This window comes from Balearica regulorum, chromosome 9 (assembly GCF_011004875.1).
Source record: "Balearica regulorum gibbericeps isolate bBalReg1 chromosome 9, bBalReg1.pri, whole genome shotgun sequence".
Taxonomy (NCBI): domain Eukaryota; kingdom Metazoa; phylum Chordata; class Aves; order Gruiformes; family Gruidae; genus Balearica; species Balearica regulorum.
In genome coordinates this window covers 8,556,145-8,575,779 of record NC_046192.1, presented here as the reverse complement: position 1 = coordinate 8,575,779, position 19,635 = coordinate 8,556,145, and positions in this window count along the sequence as shown.

Sequence of the window (19,635 nt, the reverse complement as noted above, 5' to 3'; positions counted from 1 at the left end):
GCTTAAACCCATTACCCCTTGTCCTGTCACTACACTCCCTGATAAACAGTCCCTCACCAGCTTTCCTGTAGGCCCCTTCAGGTACTGGTAAGCTGCAATTAGATCTCTCCAGAGCTGCCTTTTCTCCAGGCTGAACAGCCCCAACTCTCTCAGCCTGTCCTCACAGGAGAGGTGCTCCAGCCCTCCAGTCAGTTTCGTGGCCTCCTCTGGACTCGCTCCAACAGCTCCATGTCTCTCCTGTACTGGGGCCCCCAGAGCTGCTGGTCACGCCTCTTTTGATGCAGCCCAGGACACGGTTGGCTTTCTGGGCTGCAAGTGCACACTGCCGGCTCACGTTGAGCTTCTCATCAATCAATACCCCCAAGTCCTTCTCCTCGGGGCTGCTTTCAATCCATTCCTCGCCCAGCCGATAGTCGTGCTTGGGATTGCGCCGACCCACGTGCAGGACCTCACACTTGGCCTTGTTGAACCTCATGAGGTTCGCATGGGCCCACCTCTCCAGCCTGTCAAGGTCCCTCTGGATGGCATCCCTTCCCTCCAGCATGTTGACCACACCACACAGCTTGGTGTCATTGGCAAACTTGCTGAGGGTGCACTCGATCCCACAGTCCATGTCGCCGACAAAGATGTTGAACAGTGCCGGTCCCAGTACTGACCCCTGAGGGACACCACTCGTCACCGTTCTCCACTTGGACATTGAGCCGCTGACCATAACTCTTTGAGTGCGACCATCCAGCCAATTCCTTATCCACCGCGTGGTCCATCCATCGAATCCATGTCTCTCCAATTTAGAGACAAGGATGTCATGCAGGACAGTGTCCAATGCCTTGCACAAGTCCAGGTAGATGATGTCAGCTGCCCTTCCCTTATCCACCGATGCTGTAACCCCATCATAGAAGGCCACCAAATTTGTCAGGCACGATTTGCCCCTAGTGAAGCAGTGCTGGCTGTCACCAATCACCTCCTTGTTTTCCATGTGCCTGAGCATAGTCTCCAGGAGGGTCTGCTCCATGATCTTGCCAGGCACGGAGGTGAGACTGACCGGCCTGTAGTTCCCTGGGTCTTCCTTTTTACCCTTCTTACAAACGGGGGTTATGTTCCCCCTGTCTCCAGTCAGTGGGAACTTCGCCAGACTGCCAGGACTTCTCAAATATGATGGCGAGTGGCCTGGCCACTTCATCCACCAGTTCCCTCAAGACCCGTGGATGCATCTCATCAGGTCCCATGGACTTGTGCACCTTCAGGTTCCTTAGATATTCTCAAACCTGATCCTCTCCTACAGTGGGTGGTTCTGCATTCTCCCAGTCCCTGCCTTCTGCGACCTGGGCAATGTGGCTCAAGCATTTGCCAGTGAAGACTGAGGCAAAGAAGTCATTGAGTACCTCAGCCTTCTCCATATCCTGGGTAACCAGGTCACCTGTTTCATTCCAGAGGGGACCCACATTTTCCCTCATCCTCCTTTTATCGCTTAGATATGTATAGAAGCTTTTCTTGTCCTTGATCTCCCTGGCCAGACTAATTTCTATCAGGGCTTTGGCTTTCCCAACCTGATCCCTGGCTGCTCGGCCAGTTTCTCTGTATTCTTCCCAGGCTACCTGCCCTTGCTTCCACCCTCTGAAGGCTTCCTTTTTTTGTGAAACCTGTAGTAAATACATTCTTAGTAAATATACACACAAACTTGACACTTTACAGATGCCTTTATTTTTCATAGATGCTAACTGTGATTGGTATGTTTCCACAGGACAGTTGAGGTTGGAAGGGATATCCAGAGATTGTCTAGTCCAACCCCCTGCTCAAAGCAGGGTCAGCTACAGTAGTCTGCTCATATCCAGTCAGGGTATTGATTATCTCCAAGGATTGAGGCTCCACAACCTCTCTGGGCAGCAGAGAGGCTGTTTGGCCACCCTCACAGAAAGTGTTCTCTTATGTTTGAATAGAATTTCCTGTGTTTTAATTTGTGCCCATTGCCTCCTGTCCTGTCGCTGGATAGTACTGAGAAGAGCCTGGCTCCATCTTCTTAATCCCTGCCATCAGGTATTTATGCACATTGAGAAGATTGCCCCCCAAGCCTTGTCTTCTCCAGACTGACAAACTCCAACCCTCTCAGCCTCTCCTCATCTGTCATATGCTGTAAGCCTTTGTAATTATCTTTATGGCCCTTTGCTGGACCTTCTCCTGTCCTGAGAAGCTCCGCACTGGGCACAGCAATCCAGCTTTGTGCTGGCAGCTGCTTATGCAGCATAGGAGGCTGTTTCTGCCTTTGCCATAAAGATGTACTGCTGGCTTGTGGTCAGTGTGAGCTCCAGGTCGTCTTCTGAAAACCTGCTTTCCAGCCAGTCAGTCCTCAGCCTGCTGTGGCACGGGAGGTTATTGCTCTCCAGGGGCAGGACTTCACACTTCCCTTTGTTGAACTTCATGAGACTCCTGTTGGATTCCATTTCTTCAGCCTGTCCTACTGCCTCTGTGGCAGCACAACCAGCAGGTGTATCAGCCACTCTTTCTAGTTGTGTATCACCTGCAAATTTGTGGAGACTGCACTCTGTCCCACCATGCCAGTAACTTATGAAGATGTTAAACAGTGTGGGCCCCAGCACTGACCCCAGCAGTGGCATACATCACTAGTGACTGGCCTCCAGCTGGACTGTGTGCCACTGATCGCGACTCTGAGCCAGGCAGTGCAGCTCATTTTCAGTCCAACTCACTGTTTATCTAGCCCATATTTCATCAGTTGTCTGTGAGGATGTTATGGGAGACAGTGTCAAAAGCTTTGCAGAAGTCAAGATAATCAACATCCACTGCCTTCCCTTCATCCTCTGAGCTAGTCACGTCATCATAGAATGCTGTCAGGTTGGTCAGGCATGATTTCTCTTCCATAAAGCCATCTGATTTCACTAGGGGCTACAGTTACATTTTTAATGTTGTTACAAAACAAACCAGAGAAACATAGCAGATGGGGTAAATTGGAAAGCTTACATTTAATTTTAAATTCTGGCATATGGATTCTCTACTTGAAGCTCAAATTAGTGGTGTCGCACATAGAACCTCCTATGACAACATCCTAAGAGGATCCAAGGTATGTGTATCTTTGACTTCATACCCAATACAAATGAGAGCTCATACCTGACTGGTGGATTTCTGTATTGCGTTTTATTTCAGGACGTTAAATGAACACCACGACTGAGATGTACTAAATGTCTGTCTCTCCAGCCCTTTCATGACCGATGGTCTCCTTTGCCCCTTGGGTTTTGGGGCTGCCTTACCAACCAATACCTGTGGTATTTGTTTTCTTGTGAGGCCATTCTATCTTACTAGACTTCTACACTTTCTGTTTAGCTTAATTTTGTGTATGTTTGAACAGTGAATTCCTTAGTCTCTTAGCAGACAATTTAATTGGTTAATTGAGCTTTGTTACTCTTTCATGCAACAATCATAGTTGCCTTTGAGGAGTTGTCCTTGTCGGTTTTACAGTCTTGTACATTGTGGAGATTTTGGCATTGATCAAATGGTTTTGGCCAGACTGGATGTGTGTTATTTACTCCTATTTCTTCAGAGACGATTATTCAAAGGTTGACTGTAACATCAAACAGAAATAACGAAATCTACAAATGCTTCTGATCAGCTTGTAGCTGTCTGACAATTCAGGGCTTAGTGGCATGTGCATGTTACTGGGCACAAGCTATTAAGCTCTGGAGGGGATTCAGAGCCAGAAGTCGGCAGCCTAAATGAATTGGCCAGAAAACAGGAACTGAGCATTTTGAATATCCATTCAATAGTGTGTGCTGCGAGTGCCTATGAAAATCTGGCCCTACATATTTTCATGGGCATTTTAATACCTTGGGGTGTGATTTCTCAGAATAAAATAACAGGAAGTCTGTGCTTCTCATCATCTTTCAGTTGCTAGATATTGGAAGTATCTTGAGGACAAGATCTCCTGTTGTTTCTACCTCATAAGGGACTCTTTGAGGCAAACACTTTCTTGGAAAAACACGGACCTATACACAAATGCAGCTATTGAAATACTTTGCATTAAGAAGGTTTCTTGTAGGATGCTGTATGCAAGACTTGTTGAATAAGATCCCTTCTGGGTGGCCTTTGTCCATCTCCCAGTGTTTTCATGACACATCTTTTACCGCAAAAAGGAATTAAAGGCCTTCACCTCAGAGGTTCAGGGAGAGCGGAAGAAAGTCTTGTCTGTACGATGATATGCCCGACACTTTTCTTCCTATCGCTTTCCTGATAAGCTCAAGCTGTTAAACTCCAGCTAACCAATCAGTAGAACAATTTACTACCTCTGTGTCATTTTAAGTGGGCTGTCTGGCTGGAGCAGGATGTATTCAAATGAAAGTTAACAAAGTATGTTTTCTTTTGAGGATTTGTCTGCTATAAAGAGCTTGAAGGGAACCTTTGAATGGGCATTCTAATTCTGTTGCAGCTGAAATATCCATTGTACCTCCCACAGCTTCAATAACTGCAGTTATTTTCATTTCCAGCACATTTGGAAACAAACAATGTTGAATCTATTTTATTTGATGGGAGAGGTTCATAAAGAAATGGCAAAGGGCTTGCATTTTTAAAATATTTGGCCTTCAGATATCCTCTCCTTTCCAGATCCTTTAAGCCATGCTCAGGTGACCCTTACAGGCTGAGCAGCAAAACCCTGCTGGGAGAGAGGGGCCCAGAGCCGCCAGTCTCCCTTGTGGTCCCTGCCTATCAATGTCTGCTCTTATTCCACAATGAGGCTGGACTGTCTTGGCAGGGAAAGCTTCATGGGATCAGGTATAATCCCCTGAGGAAAACAATTGTATACAATAAGAACTTGAAAGCATGAAAGGAAAAGATTTTCAACTCCTCTAAGCAGAGCTTTATTGATAAAAACTGCATCTGCCAGTTTTCTCTAGTTAGTTTTCTATTATGCTAAAAGCTGTAGGAAAGCAAGGCTCATGCTATTCCATAAATGAGCTTGTCTGGTAATTGAAAAATAAAATAAAGCTATCTGGCTACAAACCTAATACAAGTTTGATGACCAAATACAGGGTATTTGTTTTCTTGTGCAGACTTCTCACATTTTCTCCTCCCCTTACCCCAACCCATCTGTAGAAATGTTTTTTCTCTTGTTATCTCAAAGCCTGAATATTATAGATTCAGGTTGAAAGATTTAATTCAAATCCTTTTCTCCTATTCTTCTGTAGCAATTCAAGACTTGTTGGTTCAGAGAACATGGGTTGTTCTTGTCTTTTCTTTTGTTTCCTTTCAGTATGGTCATGCTGTTGAATTTTAAAACTCAGTGCTAGCTAAGAGTGAGATGATGGTGAAATGTCTATTTAACTTTTGTGTGATTGGAGCAGGTTGTTTTCTTTAATACAGAATGTAGAAGCCAGGCAAGCTACAAGTAAATTTTTTCTCTTTGCTGATGAGAGAGCCCTTGAGAATATTCTTAAATGCCACTTTATAGAATAGCCAAACCCTGCAGGTAAATGTAGCCCATAAAAAGGGAACATTGCACTTGTGCCATATGTACCTGAAGTGCCTTTCTGTGTGACTGGGATGTCAATAGGAATTTCCCAGACACCACACAGAACAGCAGCTAAGAACAAAGGCACTAAACTGATCTTTTGTCTGCTGTGACTGCCTTGAAGCTAACTTTATAGACCTTTATTTTCTTTCCCTCACAGCCCTTAGCCTGCTGTGCACAAACAGGAGAAAGGCAGCTGCCTGGATTCCTCTCCCTGATGCAGGGTGATGGGCAGAACCAAACTTGGTTTTGCCTTCATTCAGTCTGAGCCCTCATATACAGCCTTAGAGTGCGTGCTTCAGGCAGCTTCTGAGCTTGGAGGGTGTTGTGGTTGGTTTAACCCCAGCCATTAACTGAGCACCACACAGCTGCTTGCTCGTCTCTTCCCCCCACCAAGGGGATAGGGAGGAGAATGGAAAAAAACCTTGTAGGGTTGAGATAAAGACAGTTTAATAGGATAACAAAGGAAGAGAATAATAATAATAATAATAATGTAAAACAAGTGATGCACAAATACAATTGCTTACCACACGCGGAAGGAAAAACAACCTGGTGCCCAGTCTGTTTTTAAGCAGCGATCCCACCTCCTGGCTCACCTCCCCGCTTATATGTGGAGCATGATGTTCTATAGTACGGAATATCCCTTTGGCCAGTCTGGGCCAGCTGTCCTGGTGCTGCTCTCCCAGCTTCTTGTGCTCCTGGCAGGGTGTGAGAAGCTGAAAAGTCCTTGAATTAATATAGACACTACAACTACCCAGAGACAACTAAAAACATCAGTGTGTTATTAACATTATTCTCATACTAAGTCTAAAACACAGCACTATACTAGCTACTAGAAAGAAAATTAACTCTATCTCAGCCAAAACCAGGACAGAGGGGAGGGCCTTAATGTTTGGTTCTGTTTCTGCCTCATCTTTATTCAAGCCATCTTTTTTTTTTTTCCCCCTACCCTGTGTACAGAGTCTGCTAGTTAAATTAATGGGGTTTTTAATCTCCCTAGAAGATAGAAAATGAAGCTGCATTTCATCTCTATCTGGCTACCAAAGCTCAAGCTTAAGACTACAAAAATGTAGAACAGATTCTTCTTATTTCCAAAGACACTAAATGAGCACAAGGTGCAATTAGGCTATTCTATTTAATCTCAGCTGTGAAGACAGAATCAGTAATAATGATGTTTTTGACATTTGTCATTTGCACGATCACCTTCCAGTGCTATCAGAACAAATCCATTACCTTTTCTGATTAGAGAGGGATTTTAGCTAAGCGGAGTTATAGGGTGATACCAGCTACAGTGACAGATATATGTCCTGGAATGCTTTCCAGTCCTGTTGTGTTTATAAAAGGGATCCAATCAAAACTGTTAATTTTTTATGGTGACGTTTGTGGGAAGAACCCTATAAACAAACAGATCATTCTTCCCACAAGTAATATTTTGATATGTGTGTTTAAATTATGTTGAAATTACACTTACTAACTGCTAGAAGTAACAGATACACATTAGTTTCACAAAAAGAAAATACTGCATTTAAGCACTGATGTAGTGTGGGGAAAGGCAACATTATCAATGTATAATTTGTCATGGGGTTTTTTTTATTGTTAATTGTTTGTGATTAAAGAAATTCCCAACTTTTAAAAGAAATAATATAGAGCAGGATTGTGTGATATCATGTATCCTGAAGTTCCGAAAGTTGGGGGGGCTGTAAAAAAAAACAACCCTGAGATTCAGTAAGCCATCGCCAACTAACTCTGGCTTTGACAAATCAAACCAAAACCCCAAATCCAAACATTCCTGAGCACTGGAACTTTTAAGATAGGAATCTGGCTATGAATCTGTGGCTTGGTTCTGTGTTTCAAATAAAGGAAAATCCCCTTTCCCCACACCAAAAATCACTGGGGAAAAAAGGCAGAAGTTACAGAGAAGGATAAAAAGGCAGAAGCCTTCAAGAGCTGTTTGTTGTGATATTCCTCTACCATATTACTAGATAGGTCATTTGTATGTTAGTGTGCTTATCTTGTGATCTAATATACATGTCACGTGCATGGGTGTACAACTGACAGATGCCTAAGGTGAATGCAGTGATGTCACCTAACTGGGCTTACATCTTTGTCTTGAAGTCACCTAATGCATGCATATTTTGCCACGTGAAGTAGAAAGGTGTTTGGACTGTTGGTAAAGAATGCAAAAGGGAAGAGGCTTTGGTCACTGTAGCATGAAAATTCCTTATTGGTATGTGGGTGTGGTGACTCAGGAAAAGGATGTCCCAATGATGTCTTGGGAAATGGACTTCCAGGTGACTTCTGGTCCATGGGTCATTAATCAGCATCTTTGGTATTAGCTGGCCATTGCCGTAACATTGGCTGACATCTGATTAAAAAACCCCATCAGCTTCCAAAAAAATATCTGTAACACAGAGAAATTCAGGCTGTTCTGCAACTGAGTCTCTACTGAAGCCCTAAGTAGTGTGATAGAATTTCCTAGCACACTCAGATTGCAGAACCTGCATACGCATACATAAAGTCAGATGGCTTTTCATGAAACTACTATGAAGATGCTTGACTAGTTTTACATATTTCAAGTATTACAAGAGTGCATAATTGCTTGTTTCCCTTAATTGTCAGTAGCAGTCTTTTCAAGAGGAAAATTTAGTAGAAACTTCAGGAGGAAAGCTTTGAAACAGTGGACCAAGGAGGCCAAACTAACCTTTTAATATAAGAATGTGCTCTTCCATTATATTTCCTACCTCTTCCTAGGCTAAACTTGTAAGATCAAATGATTCTTTTCTCATGTGGTCAGCAACAAAGATAATGAAGATTAGGAGCTTAGAAAATAAAGAATTGGCCTCAGGAGGATTGGGCTGTACAGCACAGCTTGTTCCTCCTGAAGAATTCTGCTAAAAGTTGGCTAAAACTGATTTTTGAGTGATTCCTTGTTGAATAGTAAAAATGTTGTTTTGTAATTGCGATGGCTTTTCCTTCCTTACCTCTGCTTTGAAATGTGTTGAAGCCAATCGAAGGATTCCTGTTGCCTAAAATGAGTTTGGGATTGTGCCGTATCAGCTTAGTGTGGGAAACAAAGGCAGTGTGTGTCTGGTACTCAGGAATGGGGGAGACACCCCTGTAATATGGGTCTTGTTCAGTGGTAGTTTTTATATCCTTTTCATACGCTCAATCTTTATTTTCATGTAATTCATTGGGCATCAGTAAAAGCACCTGCAATCATGCAAACAGTGACAGGAAAACGGGAGGAATTAGTCCCCAAAACCGGTAAATATGGATTAGGGAAGAGCAGAATCAGAGAAGGTTGGAAACATTGTTTATGCTAAAAAGACCATTTGCTGCTGTAATTTGTGTTTCTCATTGTTAGGTGGCAGGGAGCCCAGTGGCTCACTGGCTTTGGCTCAAATAAAAGCAGTGCTGTACAGAAGGCAGATCGCCTCCCCGTTGAATTGAGGGCATGCTATCTCCTGTCTACAGTCAGCATGGAAATGGCACAAACCTCCAGTGACTGCATTTGATGGGTAACTTCAACATTTATGGGAACCATTTTTCTGACTCAGCTGGCGAGTTCTGAGTCTGCCCTTGTGCTACTTTTAAATAGACTCACTGTGTTCAGCAAGGTGCATCTCACTATTCCCTTCACTCTCTTTGTTAGTACATGCTCTGTGTTAAATCCACTGTGAGGAGGTTTCCTGTTCACTTGGTAAAACTTGGGCTGTGAACACTGCCTGGCCAATTAATTTTTGTGGTACCTGGGGAGCAACAAAGCCTGAGAAACTAACTTATGTTTTTCTTTCTTCAATTACACTCATTGTGGTAGTGAGGACGAGGTGGGAATCACTAGAATAATTTGATCCAAAGTTGTTTTGGCAGGATTCTTCTGTGATGGACTCCACTGTGTTTACTACCAATTTGGAATGTTGTGGTGCTGCAAAGAGCTACCAATAAGCTAGAAGTCTGGGCCAACAGGAGGCCAACAGGTGAGTCAGGCTTCCTTTATGTGTCATAAGGACAAAGAGGGGCAGTTTCACACTGAGCATGCTTCGTGGAGAATCAGCCTCCCAGAACACTTGTCATTAAAAAGCATTGCTGAGTGAAGTATCGTTTAAAACAGCTGGACAAGGCAGGAGGCAGGCTATGCCAGACAGTCCGCAGGTGCAGAGGACAGCAGGAGGGCAACAGAATTTGTTATAAAGCTCACCATTAATGATAATTTTTACTAGTAATTTTATTAGAGGAAAGGCTTTGTTATTACTATTGTTTTTTTTCATTAGAAAGAATAGTGCTTGTATGTGAGGCACACTTATATATTGTACCCTAGGACTAGATTTGCTCACAGAGTCTAAAAGAGCATATTGTGCACTACCTAATGTGTTCCAGGCTTTAAGTTGCATTTTGCTGCCATCTCAGTAAAGTGTTTCTCATTTGGAAAAACTGACTAACCTGTGTCATTTACCTACATTGTAAATTCTTTTACTTTTATAGATCCAGGGCTGGGTTTTGGAAGGGAAAGAAGAGCGTTGTGTGTGTGGGTTTTTTTGTTTATTTGTTGGTTTTGGTGTTTGGGGTTTTTTTATTCAAATGCTGCTTCAGGTGTCATTTTGGCAGACTAGAAGCTTCCAAGATAAGAAAAAAATATTTTCTATGCTGAAATCCTGTGGAGAATTCCTGCACGATTAAAAGAGAGTTAGAAGAGTCGTCTTCCTTCTTTTGCATTCATGTGTATGGCCACACACATTTCTCTCTGCCAGCACTTATCAGTGTTTCAACAAATGTCCTTTGCTGAAGTTTTGCAAATGGCTGCTGTATTCTTTGAAACGGCTGTTCCAAATACAAGTGTCTGCCATGTAGGACTTCACCAGCTGGATGGTTAAATGCACTTCCTTTGCTGCAGCAGACAATCTGTTTTACATTGCATGAGAGAAGTCAAGAAGTCAATTAATATGCTGACCAAGACGAAATAGTTCTTTACACCTATAGTCAATCCCAGTGTGGACTCTCTTATGAGTAAATTATTATTATTAAGTATGCTGTGGGACTCATGTCATCTCTCTAGGACATACTTAATCCTACAAGTTGGATCAAGAATCTCATTTGCATTTAATCAGATAGAATATAGCTTTGTGTATGAGAAAATACTTCTTAATCTTTTTGCATTTTGATCGGGAGGCTGGAAGTCCAATAGCCATTGTGATTTGAGGACTCATTCAGTATTGGTAGAAGTGAATAAATTCTGTATTCCAGGGTTTTAGCATGACTCCTGTGGTTTCCTTTGCCTGTCCTTTTAGAAAGCGTTTCACTTAGTCGCTCAGAAACAATCTGGGGAGGGTGAGCTATGTGAGGGAGAGTCTTAATGGGTCACAAGCCAGCTGCTATTCCAATCACTGAGTTGTTTTATGTTACAGACTGACAGCTTAGCAGTACACTGCAGGTGCAACTTAAGGTGTAAAGGCCATTGAACAGGCAGTATCTGATGCATGACCATTCCAGACACACCTGCGACTGTGTATTCCCAAGGCCAGATCCTTAGTTGCAACTGGTATCTCAGTTGCCATGCAGTGCCAGGACTATACTGGTGAACGACAGCTAAACTCAGAGGAGTTATAAGGACATCAGAGTGTCTAAGTGAGGTTCTAAGTAAGAGAGGCTTAGTGAGAGAAAGACTTCAGGTATGTGATCACTGCTGAACAACTGAAGTCGGGCTTTTCCTGAGCATTTCTATATGCACCTCAGCAACTGTGTTCAGTAAAAGGCAAAATGAAATTAATTTCAATGTGTGTTCTTCCCTCCAAAGATTAAGATGCCTAGATATAATTTTGTACTAAATACAAAAAAAGCAAACTGGGATAGATTCTGAGCCCTGATATCTTGGTGTAAAGTTAGAATAGCCTAAACACTATCACTTTGTTTTTAAATCAGTAGGAGAATAGGATTTGGCCCGTTAGACTTCATTTGTAATGTGTGGAGGCTGTTAAAATTCTACTTTAAAAAAAGGCTAGCTGCAATCTGTCATTTAATCTGAAGAGTTCCTGCAGCAGTGAGATTCAGGTAAGAATCAATTAATGATAATGGTATTAATGAACATTTTCAAATGCACATTTCATTTAGCTATAACAAGACAGTTATCTATGATACACTGAATATCAAATCAGCTACCAAACTGTGGAAGAGACTAATGGATCAGATATACAGTTAAATATATAATTCTTTAGCCTTAATATGAAAGTTTTAATGTAAATACTAACTGGTCATCCTGGGCAGATAATGTTTAAATAAACACTATCTGTAGAATTAGGCTAAATACTAATCCATGATTTTTTTATATCACTTTAAAATAACTAAAGAACCATATTTGGTGACTCCTGTACGGGGACATGCCCAAGTGTAGACAGAAGAAAAATGTTGCCTTTACTTCCTCTGCCACGAGCAAATGCTGAGCGTGTTTGTAAGATGGCAGTTTTTATCAAGATACATGTGCTGTATCGTAAATGTCCCAGCAATAGAACAGAAATTACACTGAATTGCTAAAGACGACAGTATGTTTTATTATTTGACTCATAGCCCAGTTTTGTGAAAGTGAATCCTCTGTTTCCTGTCAAATTATTTTTAATCAACTTAATATAATTCCTTCTCTACGTACAGCCACTTGTTCATAACCCTGGCCAGTGGATATGAGAAAATTAGGTATTCTTTGAATAGTATGAGGCACAGTTATTTTCTAGCTTCTCAAGGGCATATTTGTATTAATCGTAATACTAGCCAGCCAAAGAGTCTGACTGACATAGCAGGCTCAAAGTGTCCTTCATATGGTTAGGACCACTCATCCGTGTAAGCTGGGTCTGGACATGGCACATTGCTCAGAAAAGACTGGTCACTATGGCAAATGTTGTGCCAGCAAGAAGAGAGAATGTTCTCTGCAGATAACCTTGGAAAAAGGACAGGAGGGGAGGTGAACCGTGGAAATAGGGCTCTTTAACTCCAAACAGGTCGACCATTGCGGAGGAAATAAAAGAAGGGGACATTATGGAGAGCATGTCATGCATCTCACATAGTAGTCATGCATCCCTGCCTCTCTGCTGAGGTGTCACACATTCAGCTGAGTTACGGTTGTGCTGCAGACATCATTAGATGTCTCAGCAGTGCCTGGGAAACACATTCTTATGCTGCCTCGTCTGATGGATCAAGGCCAGAGAAAACTGTCTGCCGTGACAATGGCAGTCAAAGTGGCAGCGCAAAGTTAGGGGCTTACGTCTGTCTTTCTCGCTTCCCGTTCAACTCTCAACAGCTCATCCCTCAGAAACCTCTAAACATTCTCCCCTGTCAAATGAACTTTTCCCCCCACAAATAGCAGTGCTCTTTCCTGCTTTCTGCTGCCAGTGGCCATTTATGTCTTGCTTTTTGCTCAGTTTCTGAATCTTTCTGACACCTCAAAGTGCTTAGCCCTGCTCTGCACCCTATCCCAGCTAAGACTTGGGATGCCACTACTCAGTCATAATTTAGATTTATAGAAAAAACAAAAAGAACTTGGAAACCTGCAAATAATCTTGTTCCTTAACATGAGAAAATGGCAAAGGAAACATTGATGGCTGATTAGATGATTGGCATAATGCTGTTAACGGCAATCAGCAATTAAGCAATGGGCAGTGCTGTGAGGGAATTCACATTCTGTTGGTTCCCGAACAAAGTGATGCCCAATGGCTAATGTATGACCTTGAGTTGATATCTAACTGATATCTAACCTGACCTCTCTGTGCCTTGGTTTTTCCATACCTAAAACGGGGACAGTAGCTCTTTCCTGTATCAGTGAAGTGTTGTAAGGAAAGAGTGTGTAGTGCTTTGGTATTGCAATAAGTAGAATTGCAATAGGCAGTGAGCAGATTTACCTAACGTAAGAAGTAATCAGAGCAGACTCACCAGCAGGTTTCATTTTGGAAAAGCAGCAGAACAAATTGAGATTTAACAGATAGGGGCTAACAGAAGAATACTTAATTCTCTCTTTCCTACCTTACCCACAGCAAATCCACCATTGGCTGTTTTCCATTACAGGCTCAAGCAGGTACAATTCAGAAAAATTCCAGTGACTTGTATGAAGAAAAAAATATGTTAACTGAGAATCTGATTGGTCTTTCAGTATAGATTTTATATGGCTTATGTGGCCTACATGGAGGATGCCTGACAAATAGATACATCAATATCTATCAGTTATATATTATACTAATATTGAAATATTTAAGTTGGTATAAAGTTTATCACAGTAATTCAGAGCAGCAATGAGGAATATTCCTATCCCAAATACTTATTACCAAAATGCAGCAACAAATCACTATGGTTAAATGTGATGTTGTAGTAAGTGGTTTACTAGCATTTTCAATGGCCTTTTTGATTAAGGTCTGTAGGAGATGTAGTCTACAGGGACAAATAGGAAGAAAATGTTCTTAGATATTCATCGTGTGACTTATAGGGAAAACATGGTGCTCAGTCCCAACTTACATTTTGACATGGCCCCTTATAATGAGACCTGGAAGAGAGCCCTATTTGCACTTTTTGAAGATACACAGGGAAAAAAAAGAAGGAAAAAGTGGTTTAGGGAGGTCTACTGTATGGCTTCTAAGGAATGGTAAAAACCTGTAGAAGCAAGGAAGGCAGTAACAGAGAAGGATCTTGGATAGCCTGAAGCAAGCTAGTGCTGGAAACATCTCAAGAACTGTCTCTGGGTGTAGGGTTTTTGAATCCAAGGCTGGAGAAGAGCGAGACTGGGTTGTGTCTCATGCACTGGTCAGCAGAAGCCTAAAACATAGAAGTGGCAGACTGTTCTGCTGCAGAAGCAAAGAGGGAAGAAGGAAGGGCCTGAAGGCAAATGACCAGGACTGCCACTTGGAAGACTTCATAAAGGACAAGTTTTGGTTGCCCAAAATCAGAAGACTATATTTGTGGCATGAATGGATTGGCCACTGACTTAAAAAGACCCACCTTGCATTCCTGTGCCTCGTTTTGCATGACAAAAAAACCACACAAAGAATACCAGCCAGCACTCTGAGCAAGCAGTTGCAAATCTGATCTGTCAGGAAGCAGTTTTGATGAAAGTTCTTTATATCAATTTTTGTGGGCTTTTAAACCTTGTATTCATTCATGATCATTGCATTCACGCTTTCTTTACAAATTCCTTTCAAAGACTGAGTAAGGGAGGTTTATAATCAAGGTTTTGCTTTTCTGTCCTTGTTTACCTGCTCTCTTGATTATAAATGACCAACTCACTTCCATTCTCTTCTAAATTAAAATTGTTTCTGCCAAATGTTTGTGGCAGACAGCAATGCTACTTTTTATGCCACAGAAGGGCTTTCTTTTCTGTATGAATACAGACTCAATAGGGATCTGTGCCTTAAAACAAGCAACCCCCTTGAAATGTACCTCCAACAGCAAAATACCATCCCATTGTTTTCAGCTAAAATGCTGTAATTGTTCTGGTTGCAACTTTAAGAGAGCTTTCCTTGGATGAAGCTAATTAAAATTCATTGATTCTTATGAACACTGCTATGCTTTAGTGAGTTTCTACTGAACAAAATACCTGGGAACAAGTAGAGAACACCTGAAGGGAAAGATCGTTAATGATGGGTTTCGGGTACTGAAGAATGCCTCTTGCACTCAGGAACAAAACCTGAGCAAAACGTCTTGTAATCAGCAACAGTGAAGGTGGGGACAAAGCAAAGAAAAGAAAAGGAATGGTTCAGTGGACTGGTTACGACCAATTAAATGTTTTTATGCACTCTCTACCTCAGGTAATGAAATCTGTCTAATCTTTAGGCCCTGGGCACCTGACAGAAAGGACACATATAGCCTATGTGAGGCAGAGAACTGGTAGGTAAAAAGACAAATTTCATTGGAACATCTTTGAATTAAACTGAATCAAATGGCATGCTGCCATGTCAATGATCTTTCATGGAATGCAAATAGGTCTGTCTAATGTAGAGAAAATGCACATCATTCATTTTAGACTTTAATTAGGTTTTAATTTAATCAAATATTGGTACCAAAGCAGGCCTTGGAGAAAGATTCTAATATTAAAGCCTTCAAAGGTTCTTTGGAGAACTCTAAATGGTTTGTGCGGTAGTATATCAACTTGCAAAGTGGTGACTATACAATGTGCATACCTTAGCTCTATCATGGTTGAAACACAACCTATTATAAAACTTAAAGCAGGGAACAAGTGGAATGCAGTCCTTTTATGAAAGAAAACACTATGTGAGTCATACTGTGAGTCACTCTATCTCAGGGAGATGATTTCTTTTGAGCATTGCCTCTTAGGATAGTAGTAAAAAGAACTATCAAGGACAGTATGCAATTAAAGGTACTTTAATCCACGTTTAGGGGCTAGAGAATATGGTATAGAATTATTAATAAATAGTGTTTAATTGCAAAGCAAAGGAAGCAAATATGAAATTAACAATAGATCTATCAGCTTTCATTATTATGGTCCTGCCTGTGTGAGCAGATTCAGATAGTCTTATGTTGCACTCTGGCTGGACTTTGGAAGAGGGAGAGATACTTTCAGGTTATGGAGTATGTGGCATAAACTCCAAAATTATTTTCGTCTGTGGGCAATGTCCTGCCTTGCTCCTTAGCTACTGTAGCCCTGTCAAGCAGGCTATATCTGAATACAATTCAGCTGGAAATTCACAGTTTCTATGAAGGACAGTCATCACTCGTGGATCTGTTTTCCTTTTTTAGAGTATGAAAAAGATAGAGGAGAAGAGGCAGCAAGGCCCCAGACTTGAGAAGAAGGACAAATATGCTTTATTAGGACCCCTCCTCCTGTTTTCCTCAATGTTTCTTTAATATTAAATCAAATTACTTGTCAGGGCCCCAGGTGCACCAATAGTCCTTGATTGCCATGACCAGCCTCACGTGGGACCTCCACCCACACCCACAGAGGCCCATTGCTCCAGGAGCCCCATTGAAGCTCAGGACTTCAGTCTGCTTCCTTGCTGTTCCTGACTACTTGTTTGGATTTCCTTGTTTGACCTCAGATGTGACTTGTTACCTTGCCTTTCCCTGGTGATTGTTGGACTGTTGATGAGACCTGTTGTTGTCACCACCCTGCTCTGCTTGCCCAGCTTGGGCACGGTGGGACTGTGTCCTGCTGCTGCCATAGCCTTCCTCAGCCCTTGGCTCCTCCTGGAGCAGCCCTGTTCTTGCAATTCCCTGACATTACTGAAACTCATAATACCTATGTTTCTGCATGTATTTTTGCTAGTATAGTACACTTCAAGTTGCTTTAAGATCTGTGGGAATTTAATATGTCTTCTAGAAGTCTGTAAAACTTCTGAAAATGAGCTAATATGTATCAGTTCCCCCCCTCCACACCTCCCCAAAAGGTATGAGGATGCATTTGGACTGCTCATTTTTGGTTTACTACCAGACACATACAGGAAGAGGCTTGTTTTGATATAGTTTCCCTCTTATAAGAGCTGCTAACTGCACTGAAATGGTGGACGTGACTCTGAACTTTAGGCTTCCAGCTGGCTGCTGCAAAAGCTATTGCAGAAAGTGCGAAAATGCTCTAAAAATACCATTGATCGTTCTAAGCAGCAGTGACAGAGCCACAAGGTGCTTCCCCATCAGAGGAGGCTGCTGTACCCTGCAGTCCCACAAAGGACCTGGCAGTGGCAGAAGAGGGAACAGCCTGCCTACTCCTGGATCAGTTCCTAAAGGTAAGTGTGGGAATGGAAACTGGGAGGGAAACTGAGGTAAAATCCTTCTGATCATTAAGAAAAACAGAGCTATCTTGAAGGTCTGGTTTGGAGTTTGTGTACGTTGTTGCATTTGTATCACCAAATCCCTACAGATGGAAATGACTTGGTGGCTTTTGGGATATTTACAAACTAATGTCAGACTGTAATTTTGATCAATAGCAAATGTTTGTAGAGACCTCTTGATCACTGAGGTGTTTACAACAGCCTTAAGTGGAAAAAGCATCTTGCTTCCCACGATGCTGTCTGTGAACAGAGAATTTGGACATGGCACTTATGAGAAATGTTTGAATGTTTTGGTTTGTTGAATAAGATTAAAAAGTCCTGTTTTGGATTGTTTTGTGGTTGAACTGTATCCCCCTGAACTGATGTATGGTCTCGTGGGAGGCATCATTCTATTGCCTTGTGCTTTTAAAGCCTGGGCTTCCTGGTCAGATTGTGTCTCCCATCTCTATTAGAAGCTGGTGTGTAAAGAACTCAGTGTTTTCTGATAGCTGCTTGATAATGAAACCTAGGGATTTGGTCTCGAGGTCTTTGAAATAAATGTAAACCTTGAATTAGCTGCACTGGATCTTCTACAGGGCTGTGAGAGAGCAGATATTGTAAGTTTAGAACATAGAGAAAGTTGGCATATTCATTTCATGCCTAATTTTCAATTTAATGTCCAAACTATAACTGGTATTTACTCAACTGTATTATTTGATTTTGCAGTTAGTATTACAAGCGTACATACTCAGTTATGCCACTTCCTTAAATAATTCAAACTCACTTTAAATACATTAGGTTTTTTTTTTTTTTTATGGTAGGCAGATAAAGCTTTTTTAGGTTGAACTTAAGGAAAGAAGAAGGGATAAGAAAAACCCTACTCTAGCTGGAAGCTGTGCAGAAAGCTAGCAGGCTTTGCTGTGGAGAACAGAGCATATTGTTTATCTTGACTTGTGCAAAGCTTTTGGCGCTGTCTCCCATAACATCCTTACAGGCAACCAATGAAATATGGGCTAGATAAACGGACAGTGAGATGGACTGAAAATGAGCTGCACTGCCTGGCTCAGAGTCGCGATCAGTGGCACACAGTCCAGCTGGAGGCCAGTCACTAGTGATGTATGCCACTGCTGGGGTCAGTGCTGGGGCCCACACTGTTTAACATCTTCATAAGTTACTGGCATGGTGGGACAGAGTGCAGTCTCCACAAATTTGCAGATGAGTGGCAGATCTTTACCCAGTTAGCTTTAGAATGCGTACCATAGCAAACAAAGAAAATGCACTACTATGTCCAAGACGTGTCTTTCAGAGAGGAATTAATTTTTTTTCTGATGTGTATAATCTGTCATAAGAAGCCTGAATATTATGGATAATTTCTCCTCACTGGCAGCTATTCTCGTTTTGTAGTCCTTGTAATACTTAAACAATCCTGAACTGTGGCAGGAGATTTCAATACAGAAGAGCTGGTCTTCATAAATAAATGCATAAACACTGCAGCAATTGAGGTCTATTGTGAGACTTCATCAGAGTCTGGACCTCAGTTTAGGAAATGATTTTGTTCTTGCAGTGCATGCTGATTTCAAAGGAAGGCTTTAATTTGCTAGGAATGTAGACTGAAATAAATATGACTATACAGGAGGGTGGATCTGTAAGTGAAACAAAACAAACTTCATCTGTAAAAAAAAAAAAAAGAAAATCTTTGCTTTTATGTTGCATCACTGACAAAGGCTTATTGGCTGAACAGTCTATAGATGTTTGCAGCTGCTGCTTGTGCTAAATTGTGACTAAGCAGTTTGACTGCAAGAGGTGTCAATTTAGTATCATCTAGGCTATTGTGCTTACTTAAATACCTGCTGTGTAATTAAGAGATTGCTCCTTACTTTGCCGCTGTCCCCAGTAGAAATGTTACAGGCTCAGTTTGTTGGACATTGTTATGAGTTGATTTCCTGCCCTGCATTGTTTTCTGCAAATTGCTTCTTATGAGGACAGGGGCTTTTACTGCAATAACAGCAAAAGTAAACATCTTAAATTAAGCCAAACAAAGTTTGGTTGTTAGGAAGAGAACCAGTCAGGCAGGAAATGCCAAGCAAAACTACATTCTTTGGGTGCCTGATATAAATACGATTCTCCAAGCAGCCTGTTGGGTCCTGCTGGCTGGAGCTTCCCTGCACTCACTGCAGACACAAAGAAGTGCAGGGTTCGTGATCCTGGCTGAGATGCAGAAATTCTCAGCCAGTATAGAATATAAATCTCAAACTTTATGCATATTTTACACAGATACCACCTTTAGCGTGTTCTAAAGAACAAGACAGTCACGAGGCTTCCCCGCTGCACTTGGGGTCTCTAAAGCTGGTCTGGACCTGTGTTACTGGAAGTTTGTAGTGGTGGTGTGGCCTG